The sequence below is a fragment of the Vicugna pacos genome, chromosome 4 (assembly GCF_048564905.1).
Source record: "Vicugna pacos chromosome 4, VicPac4, whole genome shotgun sequence".
Classification (NCBI taxonomy): domain Eukaryota; kingdom Metazoa; phylum Chordata; class Mammalia; order Artiodactyla; family Camelidae; genus Vicugna; species Vicugna pacos.
In genome coordinates, this window is record NC_132990.1 from 19153774 (window position 1) to 19168739 (window position 14966).

Here is a 14966-nt window from a genome sequence, read left to right on the forward strand (position 1 = left end):
ACACCCAAAATACAAACATCTCTACTTACAGGTTTTATAGGATGGAAAAGTAGCAAGAGTTTAGGTCAATTCAATCAACATTTATAGTTCTCATGTAACTGTAGATATGTATCTGTAAGTCATTTTGAACAAATGAACTTAAATTAAGCAAGCCATATTTTCTTTGGAATCTAATCTTTCGTAAATAAAAATAAACATGTATATTGAAATACTCTATTTACTTGATCATTTCCCTTACTAAACTGCAAACTCCTCAACTTACAATTCATGTCTTACTGTTCTTATATCTCAGCACCGAGCATAATCCCTAGTAAGCGGAAGCATTTCTGACTATAACCATTTCAGTGGAATCCCAGTTGAGTCATGTTAGAAGAACTTACATAGCTTCAGTGCCTTTCTCCTCACAGCATCATGCATGGCAGTTTCCAGAAGAGACTTGTTCTCCATGAATTCATATGTCCCATAAACGTATAAATCTGAAATTCAATAAATTAAACTTAAAAATGTACTAGTGAGATTAATTTAGTAGTAGAATTTTCTAAAATTAATACATTTATTTCTCCAAATATGAGTCTTGCTTCCCCAACATAGGAAAAAGTATTAAAATCCCCAGTCTCCCTCATAGCCATATAAACACATGTGATCTAGGTTCCAACAGTCAGGTCATCCATGGAAGACTTTTCATGAATACATGACCATGGTGTGGCTAGCATCAGAGGCATGTGGATTTTGGTGGATCACTAGGTGCAAGTTGAATTCCTGATGCAAAGCTGGCAACATCACTGGCATCACCAGTAGCCAAAAAAAATCTATTTTTGGAATACAGTGCTTGATGTTGCCAACAGAACAAAGTTTTCCTTATCAAGCCCAGTAGAGCATGGAACATTGTTCTTAAAAGTTTGACCTCAAGTCTGTTCCTCTCAAACTCCCAACAATTCTGAAAACCTTTGATATCTTTTAGTATATGATCCTCAAACTGTGGTCCACAACCAGAAGTATCAGCATTCCCTGGGAACTTGTTAGGAATTTAAACTATCAGGTCCCATTCTAGACCTACAGAATCAACAATCTGTGTTTAAATGACCTTTCCAGGTAATTGTGAGTACATGATAAATTTTGAGAGCCACACCATTAGTGAATCCCTTTTCTGCTATTTGCAGTTGAGAGCCCTGATTCGCATATCTAGCAATCATTACCTACCTTTGCTGGGTTAGCTAATTAAAGCCCCAAACTACAACTAAAGGGTTCATTTGGTTTGGCAGACTCAAAGAAAAACTAGAAAGAGACCAGAATATTTCTTACTTAGAAATAAAAGAAGACATTTCTTTTCAGTACTTTTTACTCAAAACTGAGTCTGTAAAATTAAATTCACAGAAGGCAACATTGTTGTGTTTTTTGATTATTTATTTAATTATCTATACTTTTCACTAAAGGGATGCTTTCAAATTTTATCATTACTTGCCTTCTAAGGTACTTGGCTTTGTCTAGAGTCTGGAAGGATAGTCTTATTCAGTCACATTTTTCTTTTGTGGAATGTAAAGTTACAATTTTGAAAAGTAAAAAAGTGAGGTAATTTTGATAATATCCTAGACTTTAAAATCTAAATATGCTCTTGGTTAATATGGGAAAGGGACAGTTATGAAGCTGCATCCAAGATGAAAGTTGAAAGAGCCATCCTGCCTTAAAACATCATTCCCTATGCTTGTTAGTGTGTCTCAAATTCTCATAAATCATAAAATTTCAGGCTGGAAGAGATTTCACAAGTTATCTCATTAATTCATCTTTATAAACGTATTCACTCTACATCTCTGTCAATAGTAGTCCAGTCTAATCTAGCACTTTCATTGAGAGGAACACATTATCTTATGCAGGCTATATCCTATTTGGACAGTTCTTGTGAAGAAGTTCTTCCTTATACTAAAGCTATCTTTCTATCTGAAACTTCTCATCAATCCAACTGTTCCCCCTCTGGCTACACCAAAAATTTCAAATGATAACAATTTAAATATTTTTAGATGATGACTTTGGTACATCTTATTCTTGTCTCTAAACCACGCAAAATCTATACCCTGAAGTTCAGGGCTTGAACTTTCCTCATGCAAGAGTTCAAAGTCTTTTTTGAATGCACTTCAGTTTGTCTAATTACCTCTCAATTACATTATCACTGTAAAATCTAAGCATTCTTTAGAAAAGTGGGCCTGTACCCATCTTCATCCTAGAGTCTATTTATTCAATTGATGCATCCCCTAAACCCACATCACCTTTGGGGACATCCATATCACACTGTTGATTTCTGTCATATGACTGTCATCTAATACCTCTAAGCATTTTCGCACATTCTGCTCAGAAGCTACAACTTCTCCATCCTCAGCAAGGGCAGTTGTTTTTCTGTTTTCAATTCAAGTACAGGACTTCATATTTATCCCTGTTAAGTTTCATTCTTTTTTTTTCAGCTCAGAATATTTCAGCCTGTCAAGATCTTCTGGGATCTTAATTCTGCCATCCAACACATTCTTTATCCCTCCCAGCTTTGTTATCTGCAAATTTTATAAGACTTATCTCTATAGTTTCATCCAAGTCACTAATTCTAAAATGAGTGACTATGACAAGACTATGAACACAGCCCGGAGGTTATCACTAGAAATTTCTGTCTAGATGGATTTTTATCTATAAATCAGGTCCTTTGGTTAATATTATATCAATTATTAGTTCATTTAATTAGAAGAACACTCAATTCACACTTATCCTTCTATTCCATGAGAATACATGATGCGCTTTGCTAAATGAATTAATGAAGTACAAATATTCCATGTCAATGTTTTATTATCAATTTAATAACTCTATTACAGAAAGAGATGAATAAATCTGCTTCATTTGCTTAGTGACCACGTGGTGATACCTAGTGACTGTCACTTCCTAACACTTGCTACGACTCTAGGATTAAAAAATTCTTTCAATTAAATTATTAGGTCTCATGACAAAAATACATGAGCTGAAAGGAGATAAGCCAGTCAGTAATCTTAAGTCTGTCTTTTTTAAAGATTAATCTTACTAAATCTTAATTTTTTTAAAAAGAGTAAAACCTACTCTTTAAGTAAATAAATAAATATATATATGTATGTATATATGTCTTATTTTATAAAAGTAGAACTTTTCTGATTAAAATCTGGGGTTGGGGGTGAAGTACCCAGAGTCTCACTGGTTAGAGGTTCCAGATCTCTGCAGCTGTTTATTAGGGTTTCCCTGAAGAATTCCTAGGAAGTCTCAGAACACAGTTTAAAAAGCACTGAGTTAAGCCATTTTTACGCATTTTACCAATATGAATTAAGTTTTTAAGTCAGCTTTCAAAAAAACAGATAGTTGTGGAAAGTGTCTTAAAACAAAATTACATTTTTATAAAACAGAGGAAAGGGTTTATTGGATAGGATCTAAAAACAGAAATCATGTCCAAACTGTCTAATTTTTTTCTTAAAGGATTTGGAAGGTAAGAGTCCTCTGAATTCTCTGACTGAGCACATAAAGCTAGCAGTCCAGCACATCCTTTCACATTCTAGCCAGAGACTTGCTACACAGATAAAGGAAAACCCTTTATACAACAACAAAGAAAATGTGTTAATGCAAATTTTCGCATTCACACTAAAACAGGAGTTTCAACTAAGACTATAAATGAACTGGAATTGTTTGCCTGCAACAGTGCAGAACATTTAAAAATAATTATATACTTTAGGAATTCAGACAATCTTTTGCAGCAGCCATGTAACTCTTTTATTCAACAGACATTTATTGAGCATCTACAATGTGCTAGGCATCTAATTAGGTATTTTTGAAAATGGTAGCATCATTCAGCATCACAGAACCAGTGAGACACACATGAGGAAACTGAGATTCCAAGCAGCTAAGTTTCTTGCCCAAGTTCACACAAACTAGTAAGAAGTGCTAAGACTTAAACCCAAAAAACATCTGGTTTCAGCTGTTAAGAAGCTCCCTGTATAGTCAAAGAGATGGTTATGTAAATAAATAATTACATAGATTATGGCATCTACAGATTCATACTGACAGCTTTCCTACTTTAACCAGGGCTTTCTTCACCATGCCTGAGAAGCATGGAAAATGGAAGGGAGAGCAGGAAATCTGTTCCCACACTTAAGAGAGGCAGGTGTCAGTTGCCATTTTATGAAGAAAACAGAGTATATTTCCTTCACTTTCTGTTTGTTTGAAGTACTGTCACCTAACAGGCAGCTGTACTGAAGTATGCTCACAACACATGCTTTTAAAATGGCTTGCCAGAGAACTACTTTCGAGATTCCACTCTTACTTATCTCTAAGGCTTCTGCTAATGCTATCGTTCTGAAAATGCTAAAGAGACATTAAATCATATTTATGTCGATGGAAGCTCTTAAAGCCTTAATTTTTTTCATGGCAGCAAAGGGAAAGAAACAGGACCTGCATTTGGCACCAATACATCCCTGTCTTCCTTACTATGCCAACAACAGTGGCTTTGAGCTGCTGCGGACCATCTCTCTGCAGCTCAGCAGATGGTCAGAGCAGTACCTGAAGCAACAGAGGCCATTTTAAGCTCCAGGAAATGTAGCAGGTGCTGCAGGTTTCAAAAGAAAATTATTCCCAACTTTGCCTTCACCATTTTCTTTTCTCTTCATGTGTGAGATATTTCCTCCTGATCTCTTGCCTCTGTCTGGATCTAACATGGTAGTAGAGTATGTCAATGAATTTGAGAAAAAGGTTATAAACATGCAAGAGTAACTGCCTTGCAATTAAGGAAAATACTTTGGGGTATCTTATGCAGAAAGCTGTGTGTTAAGGTATTTTCTACTTGAGGCTTAACAGTATTTCTTCCTATGAATGCGTAATTTCACCTTCCCATGAATCCAGGGTTTGACTTGGGAGGAATCTCATAGGATTTAAGATCAGAGGTATTTTAATGATTAAGTGTGAGTAAGTTTGGGAAAGTAATTTTAAAGAAATTAGATACAGAATTAAGTTCAGATAACAAGCATTTAGGACTCTGAAACTGCCACTTCTTTTGTATGCGCTATTGTGCTCAACCAAGAGGAATTGTCTTGATACTACTCTCTCCTTTGATTTCCCCTTGTTTTCATGCCACTCCTCCCCAGGGTCCCATTTTCCTGTCCATTAATTTTAATATTTTGTAAGGTTCCACCCTGGGGTCTCAATGCTGGATGTTCTATGAATTCTCTCTGGGTGACTTCTGACTTCAACTAACACCCATATGCTGATGACGTCAGGGATAGTCTTTGTTCCAGATCTACATAATCAACTAAGTCAAATCAGTGAACCCTAAGTTTAACCAACACTTTCTCCTCCTCTCTCCACACCAAATCTAACTGTGTTTCCAGATCACTGCATGGTCATCAGCCTCCATCCAGTCCTCCAAGCCAGGACTAGAAGTTAGACCATAGTTCTCCCTCCCTTCACCCTAAACCAAACACATCACCAAGGTTTAACACTTCTACCACTGAACTATTCCTGGAAATTTTTTGTACTTTTCATTTTTACTGCCTTTGCTCAAGTCCTCACTACTTCTTGATTGGACTGTACTACTAGCCTCTGAATTTGACACCCCTATTAAAAGTTTATTCCCTTTCTATCTTACCTAAAATGCAATCCAAACATGTTACTCTCCTTCCTTCTTTCCCAGTTTCCCCTATCCCTCATAATCCAGTTCTAGTCAGCTTTTCTTCCTTCCTTTCTTAACATTCATGATCTCTATACCTCAGCCACACTAAATTACTTACAGTTCCCTTGAGTTCTATTTTATTATACACTCCTACATTATTTCTTCTGTCAAAATTAGGCATCTCTCTTCTAGGTAGCTTCACCTCTCTGGGAGTTCTTCCATCACAGTCGTTAACTCTACATGCTGGACGAAGGCTGAATCAGAAACTGGTAAACCACACGGGTCTGGGGACAGACAGATCCTAATTTAATTCTTAACTGTACCTCATACTAGTTGTGCGATATTGTGCAAGTGTCCTCACCTTCCCCTTGCCTTTGTGTCTCTCATCTACAAAGTGGAATTAATAATAGTTCCTTTTGTTTGGGGTTATTGTACAGCTGAAATGACATAATATGTGTAAAATATTTGGAACAAAGCCTGGTATATTCAGTGTACACAGTAAGCTGTTGTTGTTGCTATTACTGTAATGATTGGTTTACTTTTGTAAGTTCCTTGAAGGCCAAGTGCACCTCCATATCACACTTACACCTCCATACCACAGTGCCAGGTGCACAGTGACTACTCAACAGATGTTTCTTTGAATAGTCCTCTAAAAGGTGTTTGTGAGACTCATCAAGGATATTCAAGCTTCTTTTACAAGAAAGATCGTTAGCTTCTTCAGTTTACCACTAACTATTTTCATAGTAGGTCCTAAAAAGTCTAAGATGTTTTTATAATGTTTCAAAAAAGATGCTGTCTCAGTAAAACTGGACTGAAAAAAAAGGTCTGAATATCTCTTGAGTCCTCATTAATTATTTTTTACTCTGTGATTGCCTAGCAACTTACCTCAAATTCCTAGAGTTAATATATTATATTTTATTTCATCATTTAGCCCATAATTTATTTTTAAACATGTACCATGTGCTCTGTTTACTAAATACCTAATTATGAAAAATAGTCTTCCCTTCTAATCACAGTCTTAATGATATTATATAAATTACACGTTGCACAAGAGTAGGTAAGAGTTGTATTTGAGGTTAATGAACTCACTCTGTAAAGGAAGATGACCACATTCAGCTCCCCGAAACATGACGTAAGACTGAATAATATAGGAATATCAGTTCCCTACTGATAACACGTAGTTAAAAAAAAGAATAAAAATAGTAAGTGCTTCACACACAACCAAGCATACAGCTATACATATTAACTGAACTCAAATCTAGAGCTGATTTTGTGAAATGATTTTGTGAAAACTCTATGTCCAAGTCTATAGCAATAATAGTGTTCATCATTGCAAGTATACCATTTATTTGTCTTTAAAGAGTTTATTTCAATTGCTGAAGTCCACTGAACCGAAGGTAGTCAACAGAATACAATTTGTCTAGTATTAGCCTTCATTGTATGTAATTAAAGTGTTGATGGTAAACTGTTGGTGTTTATCACATTAGCTGGAAAGGAAATAGACCTTTCCATTAGGATGTTAGATTGGATTAATCATTGACTTAAGAGCATCATAAACTAGCACCCTGCTAAAAAACAATCTATTGCGTATAACATTAATTTATGGAACAAATGCAGAAGTTCCATTATGTTCCATGCTAACCTAATTAAATCTAAGCTATGTAAACTAATTAAGATAGCTAGAAAAATACATATTTCAGGTTAAAAGAAAAATTTGACAATATGTTAATAGACATTTTAATATGAATTCCTCCTCTACAGCTGAGCTAGATAGTACTGATTTTCATAACCATCAGTATCTTCATTTACCCACTACATATGTAGAGCTTCACCATCAAGAAAATAAACTTACAGCACTGTAATTAGAAAGATGATAGTGGTCTAGTGAATGACATTCAGGAGAGTTGATCAATCATATTTCACAGTTGCCACAGTTCTTCATGTTTTAATGCCTCTATTGCCTTTGCCTGAAAGACCAACTGGAAAACTCATAGTTTTACTTCAATACTCACTTCAACTCTTACCTCCTCTGAAACTTCTCCAACTAAGTAAAGTTGAATTACTACTTTTTTTTTCTTTTACTTCTGAGGCATTTTGCTTCTATTTTAAGTATAGTACTTAAATCATATTTCTGTCTATTTATTTGGCTCTCAATTAATCTGTTTACTTATCTTTGCCTCATACACAATACAATGCCAAACACACAAAGAGCATGCACTTAATACTTTTGAATAAACAAACAGATGAAGTAAATCAATCAGTGATTAGGCTTTTTGTTAGTAACACATGTTATTTTTCAGTGTAGTCTCAGATTCACAGCAAAACTGAGTGGAAAGAACAGAGTTCCCATATATTCCCTATCCTCACACATGCACAATCTCCCCCATTATCAACACCCTATACCACACTGGTATATCCATTACAATCAATGGACCTACATTAATACATCATAATCATCTAAACTTCATAACTTACATTAGAGTTCATTCTCACTGCCGTATATTCCATCAGTTTGGACATGGGTATAATGACACGTATCCACCACTGCTGTACCATACACAGTAGTTTCACTGCCCTAAAACCTTCTGTGCTCCACCTGTTCATTCCTCCCTCTCTCTTCCCATACCTGCCAAATCACTGATGTTTTTACTATCTGTATAGTTTTGCCTTTTCCAGAATGACATTTAGTTGGAATCATATAGTATGTAGCCTTGTCACATTCACTTCTTTCACTTACTAAGATGCATTTAAAGTTTCTCCATGTCTTTTCATGGCTTGATAGCTCATTTCATTTTAGTAATAAATAATAATTTATTGTCTGGATATATCGCAGTTTATTTATCAATTCATCTATTGAAGAATATCTTGGTCACTTCCAAGTTTTGGCAATTATAAATAAAGCTTTTATAAACTTCCTTGTGCAGTTTTTGTGTGGACGTAAGTTTTCAGTTCATTTGGGTATATGCCAAGGAATAGAACTGCTTGACCATATATAGGGAGAGTATGTTTAGTTTTGTAAGAAACAGTCAAACTGTTTTCCAAAGTGGTTGTACAATTTTGCATTCCCACTAACCATAAATGAGAGTTCCTGTTGCTCCACATATTTGCTGGCATTCAGTGTTGTCAGTGTTTTGGATTTTGGCCGTTCTATTAGGTGAGCTCAATGTTTTAATTTGCAGTTACCTAATCACATATAATGTGGAACATGTTTTTATATATTTTTTGCCATCCATATATCTTCCTTGCTGAGGTGTCTGTTTAGGTCTTTTGCCCATTTTTAATTGGGCTATTTGTTTTATTATTGTTTAATTTCATGAATTCTTTGTATATTTTTGATAACAATTCTTTATCAGATGTGTCTTTGCAATTTTTTTCTCAGTCTGTGCTTTATCTTCTCATTCTCTTAAATCATTAGGTTTTTACTTAATTCTATAGGACTTACATTGCATAATTCCTGAAATATAGCCTCATAATTAAGGACTTCAAGGCTTTGCCATTGCTGTGTTTAATGCTAGGATCTACCATAAAATCACTGTTCCATAACCAAACAGTTCTCAGTAAGAAGCACCTAACAGTTAATTAAATACACTGTCCACGGCCAAATACCCAGAACGTCTGATTTGGTTGGTCTGGAATGTGATCAGAATTCTTCATTTTTAATAATCATTATAGGTGTTTCCAATATAAGGAGCACTCAAAGAACAGTTTTCAACAGAACCTTTCTCCTAGCTAGAATGGATTAAGGAATAATCTTCAGTACTGGTAAGAATATACAATATTCCAGGTGAGTCAGGAATACCTTATAGCTCTCTTATTTATAAAAACTTACTTAACTATCCTTTTGTTTCATCAAATCCTTGGTTTCTATAGCCTGAAACTGCAATTCACTGTGTATTTCTCATAAGCATAGCATAGGTCATATGCTGGCTAGGCAAATGATAACCTACATAAGGATTAATTAAGTGGATCTTTCTCTTTGGATTTCTGATCTCAAATCAGACCCATACATTCTCATTATGCCTTTACCATGTATCTGGCACTGTGCAAGGTGCTGAGGACTCAATGATAAAAACATGGTCCTTACCTCCTGGTGTGTGCAATACAGTACACATTCTTTTCTAGTCGTTCACCACCCATCCAATATTTCATTCAACATTTCATTAATAGAAGACAGAAAATATTACAAGTAAAATCAGAGTCTTTTTTAAAAAGTCTCACGCAGTCCCATTCCCCTCCCAAGTGACAGTCTACCTTTCAGTACTAACCAATCTCTACCAAAACCTTCCAGTCTATCTGTATATTATTTAATATAATCTATAAATAGTTAATTATAATTATGTGTATAATTTAAATGTCCATACATGTTATAATATTGTACATACAGTTGATGTATTTATGTATTTATCTCACTTTGCTCCACAAATGAGATTACTTTACAGCAAAATTTATATACTGAATTTAAAATTCTGTTACAGCAATCAGAAGCTTCACAAACCATCTAACCTTCTGTGATCTGATCATTTTTAACAGGTCAACCCTACAGGCACTGAGTATTGTAATTGTCTATATTGTTTTCAACAGGATTCAAAATCATTCTGCATCATCATCAGTTTGTGATTAAACTTAAAAATCCACATCAGAGTACTTTGCCAAGCTCTCTTTAAAAATGTTACTATGAAAAAAAAAGTTATGTCCCAAATACAAGCCAGTAATTATAAGTGAAAAAATGCAATACTTTTAAAGAAGAATATCTGTGTCAGAAAACAAATACATATGGAAGAAATGTAATGAAGATAACTATTAGGATAACTCAATGTAAAAAATACACAAAAATTATAATTTGCATCTCTATCAACTTCATAATTTGGAGTGTCGTTTCATCTATATAATCTCACTCCCATCTAAAGTACTGATCAAAAGAAGCAGCCATAACTTTTACTAGTTGCTTGTAGTTTAGCACCAACAAGCCTACTAGGTTCCCTTCTCTTCCCTCCCTACATTTTGGCTTGTTAGTTATGTATTTGGAGATTCTATTCCTTGATTTCTTTCTACACAAATTAACCAAGCATGACATATGGGAATGTAATAAAAATGCAGCTTCGTTTTTTACTCCCACTGCCCCTTTAAAATGTACTCAGTAGTGAAAGACTTTTTTCCCTGACCCTAAATTATAATTCTCTAGGCCGCATGACTTTCTACAATTATAGAACCACTTTATATACAAAACACAGATTAAAAAATTAGAACATCCTGTACTATATAATGATCAATACACTGAACTTAGTTTAGAATAGGATTGTCTCCCTGCAGCCAGAGCTGATAGGCCTTGGGGAGAGGGAATAGTAGATTTTTTTCTCACTTTCTCTAATTCTTCTCCCCCAGCATGTTAACCTTGAATTCAGGCCTCTGTATGCTTGTGGCACAGGGAAAAAGAAGGGAGAACAGGTCAAGAAAAGACTTGCTAGAACTGAAACTCTCATAACTGAGCTTTGTGGCATCTGGATCTGCAGGATGTCTAAAGCTGACTGCATTACAAGACACTTTTGTTTATCGAGATATCCTACTTAATCTTCACAAGGAGATGTCAAAAAATCATTCATCATAAGGGTCAGTTACAGCAGCATTTGCACAAAGCAAAGGAGATGCAACAATGCTATAAAAGATCTGTTATGTGTCTTATGCCGGCTCTCACTAAGCCTTTCTTTGGCACAACACTACATATATATATATATGTATATAACACACACACATATATATATAATATCCTCTGCTCAGACATAAATGATCTTTGTTCTATTCAATTTATGAGATCTTCACAAACTAAAAGAGCCTCTGATAGTCATTTTCAATCCATTACTATCTACAATATCAAAATCCAGACTGCCTAAATTCAAATATCAATTCTGCTGCTTACCAACCAAGTGACACTGGGAAAGTTCCTTAGATTCTCAGTGCCTCAGTTTCCTATCTATGAATTAGAAGGATGCTAAGAGTATCTACCATATAAGGTTGTTTGAGGATTAAATGTATAGGAGATGTAGTAAGCATTAGTAAACATCAGGTATAGAATATCGGCTCATATCAAATGGGCAGGGGTACTGTAATAGAATGAACACACAGACCACTCACAGATAGTTTCTTATCACTACATTTCTTTGAAGGATATTATCTAGAAATTTTTTTAATCCTATTAAAACAATTACATTGTTTTCTACCTCTAGTGATTAAACTCAGTTTAATGCATAAATGATTTTGCTTTTAAAGGTTTACACCCAATTGTTTAAAGAGAAATATTTTCTAAGAAAAGAATTATGAAAATAAGATTAGAAAGTATGCTAATATCTTTATTATTCAGCAATAGAGGAAATATATTTATTTGGACTGTGTGATTACAACCAACTCAAGTCACTTATTTTTTGCCAGATCATTCTAATTTTAAAGTAACGTTATCTAAGGAAAATAGGCAGAATTTGAGATGTTGCATTTTCAGATGAACTCTGTATTTATTACAGGAACATAACAGCAGTTGCACACAATATAGTAAAGAAATAAAGGTTACTACATCAAACTGAAATTACCAAGACACACCAAAAAATGTTAAAATATATCAAAATTAGTTGGTGTCTTGACCTTTGTAAATAAGTATGATAATTACTGTTGGGAAATTTTGCCTCTTCATCAGAACAGTCTATGAAATTACACTTGAATATTGACCACTGACCATTGAAAGAGAATAAGCTCCCGAAAAAATGTTTTAATCATATAGCAACATGGATATGTATGACAAGTATATGGCACAATTTTTACATGCGTTTGTTTACTGAAACTATGTCAAAATGTATCCTCAAATTATCCCCATTCAAAAATTGCATTACTCTTATTAAGGTAATTTTTGTTGCAACCGTTCTCCAGTCTCCTATGCACATTCCACAAATCAGTTAGTAATTGGTCACAGGTACTTAAAATCAACAGTGTCTACATCTTCGAAAGGTATCAGCTATATATGCAAAGATTTATGTACTTTTCTGCATTAAATTATACTTCTATAAGAAAAACTTTATTTCAAAAGTCATTACAGTTTCTATTCAATTTCATTACAGATTATATGTCTACCATTAAAGGGGAAAAAATTCTTCCCATCCAAATCAACGAACATAGACCTTGATTATTCGTCAAAATGGAGACATATGATCCCTTCCCCCAAGGCCCCTGTGGGTAAAGAGTCTTCCAAAAGACCTAGTTTAGTGTTTCAGTATAAGAAATTCAGTGGCAAATGTCTGAAGGCATTAATTCCCATAATGCTTCACTGGATAAGAAACGAGCTCCAATATTCCTAACCAAATAGTCATTGTGTAACACACACCAGATACTAAATTCAATTTTCCGCTTGGATAAAATGGAATAATAGTTGGTCTCCTGTTTCTGTGTATGGCTAAGACTACTGATGACATTCAAAAAGAAATGTTAAAACTTCAAAATAGAGATATTATTGATAACACAGTAATCATCATTTAAGAAGTCTATAAATTTTAGGTATCTTCAAGTAAATAGCCCTCAATCAAAAAACAATCACAGCTAATATTAAGTTTAAATTCAAAAGCATTCTGCAGCAGACCAAACCAACCACCTCCCCATTATCTGCTATCTTTCAAAATGTTTAGGACATTGTTCATGAATTATAAATAAAGCAAAATGTAATTTTAAAAAACCAAAACCTATTATCCTGATAAGAACTGTATCAGAATAAAATTACTCACATAAACAAAATTCAAAAACTTGCATATGCCAGCTATAAAGTCTTAAGATTACACTGTGTTAATATTGCTCAGGTTTAGGTACATGTTGATTATATTCAGCTTTAATTTGGAGTTCACTAAGTAATACAGACTGCTTCTTACAAGCTTAGATACTTTTTCTTTCACTAACATAGCACTTTTAGTATTAGGGGATGAAAAAGGGTACCGGAATCATAGCTATCTTTGCCTTAATACACTCTAATCTTGTTACAGGGTTTGCCTATAGTCAAAACGCAGCTGTACAGCTAATTTCAAGCCTACCAGTCTTGAAAACACTCTCCTTCTTAAGCAGCTGGTGATGAACTATACAGAAAAGTGTGACTGAACTCCATATGGAGCTGACTTCTTCATCTAGCTCCAGACTGGTCAATTTAGGAATAGATATCTTTAGTGCTGCTACTGAATCACCTATTTCTTATAAGATTAGGTGATACTAGAATTTTTTTAATGTGTTAAAGGGAAAAATAAATTAAACCTAAACCAATTGTTCTTTTCTATCTGTTATACGTAACTACAACAAAGACAATACAGAGTTGGGTAGCACTCTCCAATACTGACCTTAGTCATACATTCGCACACATGTTCAGAGACAGAATTCCTAATGAAAAACTAAATGCTCTACTACTTTCTTACTATCTTCAGAAGATGAATTTATAACCAGAGAAATTCCAAAATATACGGGATAAGATAAAATTAAGTGTTAATCTGATAAAAATAATTAAATGTTTTCCCCTGTGGGGAACTCAGCATATACCACTCAAAATGAATGCTTTCCTAAACAATCTGTTTCTTCCAAACATTATCAGGAGTGGTAAAGGCAACGAGACAGCAAAATAAAAGCAAAGCAGTGAAGTAATTTTTCCTCCTAAAATAAAATAATAATTTACCACATTTACAAATATTAGATTTGTAGCCTTGAATTTGGGAGATCTTATTTTTACTTAAAATGTATGTGACATTTTCTGAATAAAACTTTACATTCCAAGTAAACTTCATAAATGCCTAAAGACTCACAGATTTTTGAAATTATAAAAATTTCTACATTCATCCATGTTCATCATCTATGATGTTCATGGCCATCCATATTTTATAGTAAACATAATACTTCGACTTCAGGCCAGACTGTCATGTTACATCAACACACAAAACATTGAAATGAGATTTTTTTTCACTATAAATATTAATTTGAAATTAATATTAAAATTGGCAAAGCAGATTTCCTTTAACTCTCATCTTTTAGTCTAAAAACCATTTCCAAAAACTTGTATTAAAATAAACCTACCATAAGTCAAAGCTCAAAAGCTAAAACTAAGTGCACTTTATTTAAAAGATCTGTACAACATGTATAATAATTCTTTTATTACATCTATCTCAAGCAATAACCTTCTTCAAATTATTTTTCTAGATTCTTAAATCTCTGTACTTACTAAACAGAAATATTCACTTACTGCTCCACCGATTTATGTAAGAATGTGGTTAATAAGTTTATTATACACAATCCAGTAAACACACTT

At 34.1% G+C, this 14966-nt stretch overlaps 1 long non-coding RNA gene across 2 annotated transcripts in view; it reads right to left on the minus strand.

Annotated features, from left to right (window-relative positions):
• LOC140695828 (uncharacterized) overlaps nt 1-14966 on the minus strand; it is a 226892-nt gene that overhangs the window by 127598 nt on the left and 84328 nt on the right. For both annotated transcript variants that reach the window (XR_012071658.1, XR_012071657.1), the window contains exon 2: nt 381-476. This is a non-coding gene — a long non-coding RNA (uncharacterized lncRNA). The remainder of the gene's footprint in view (nt 1-380; nt 477-14966) is intronic.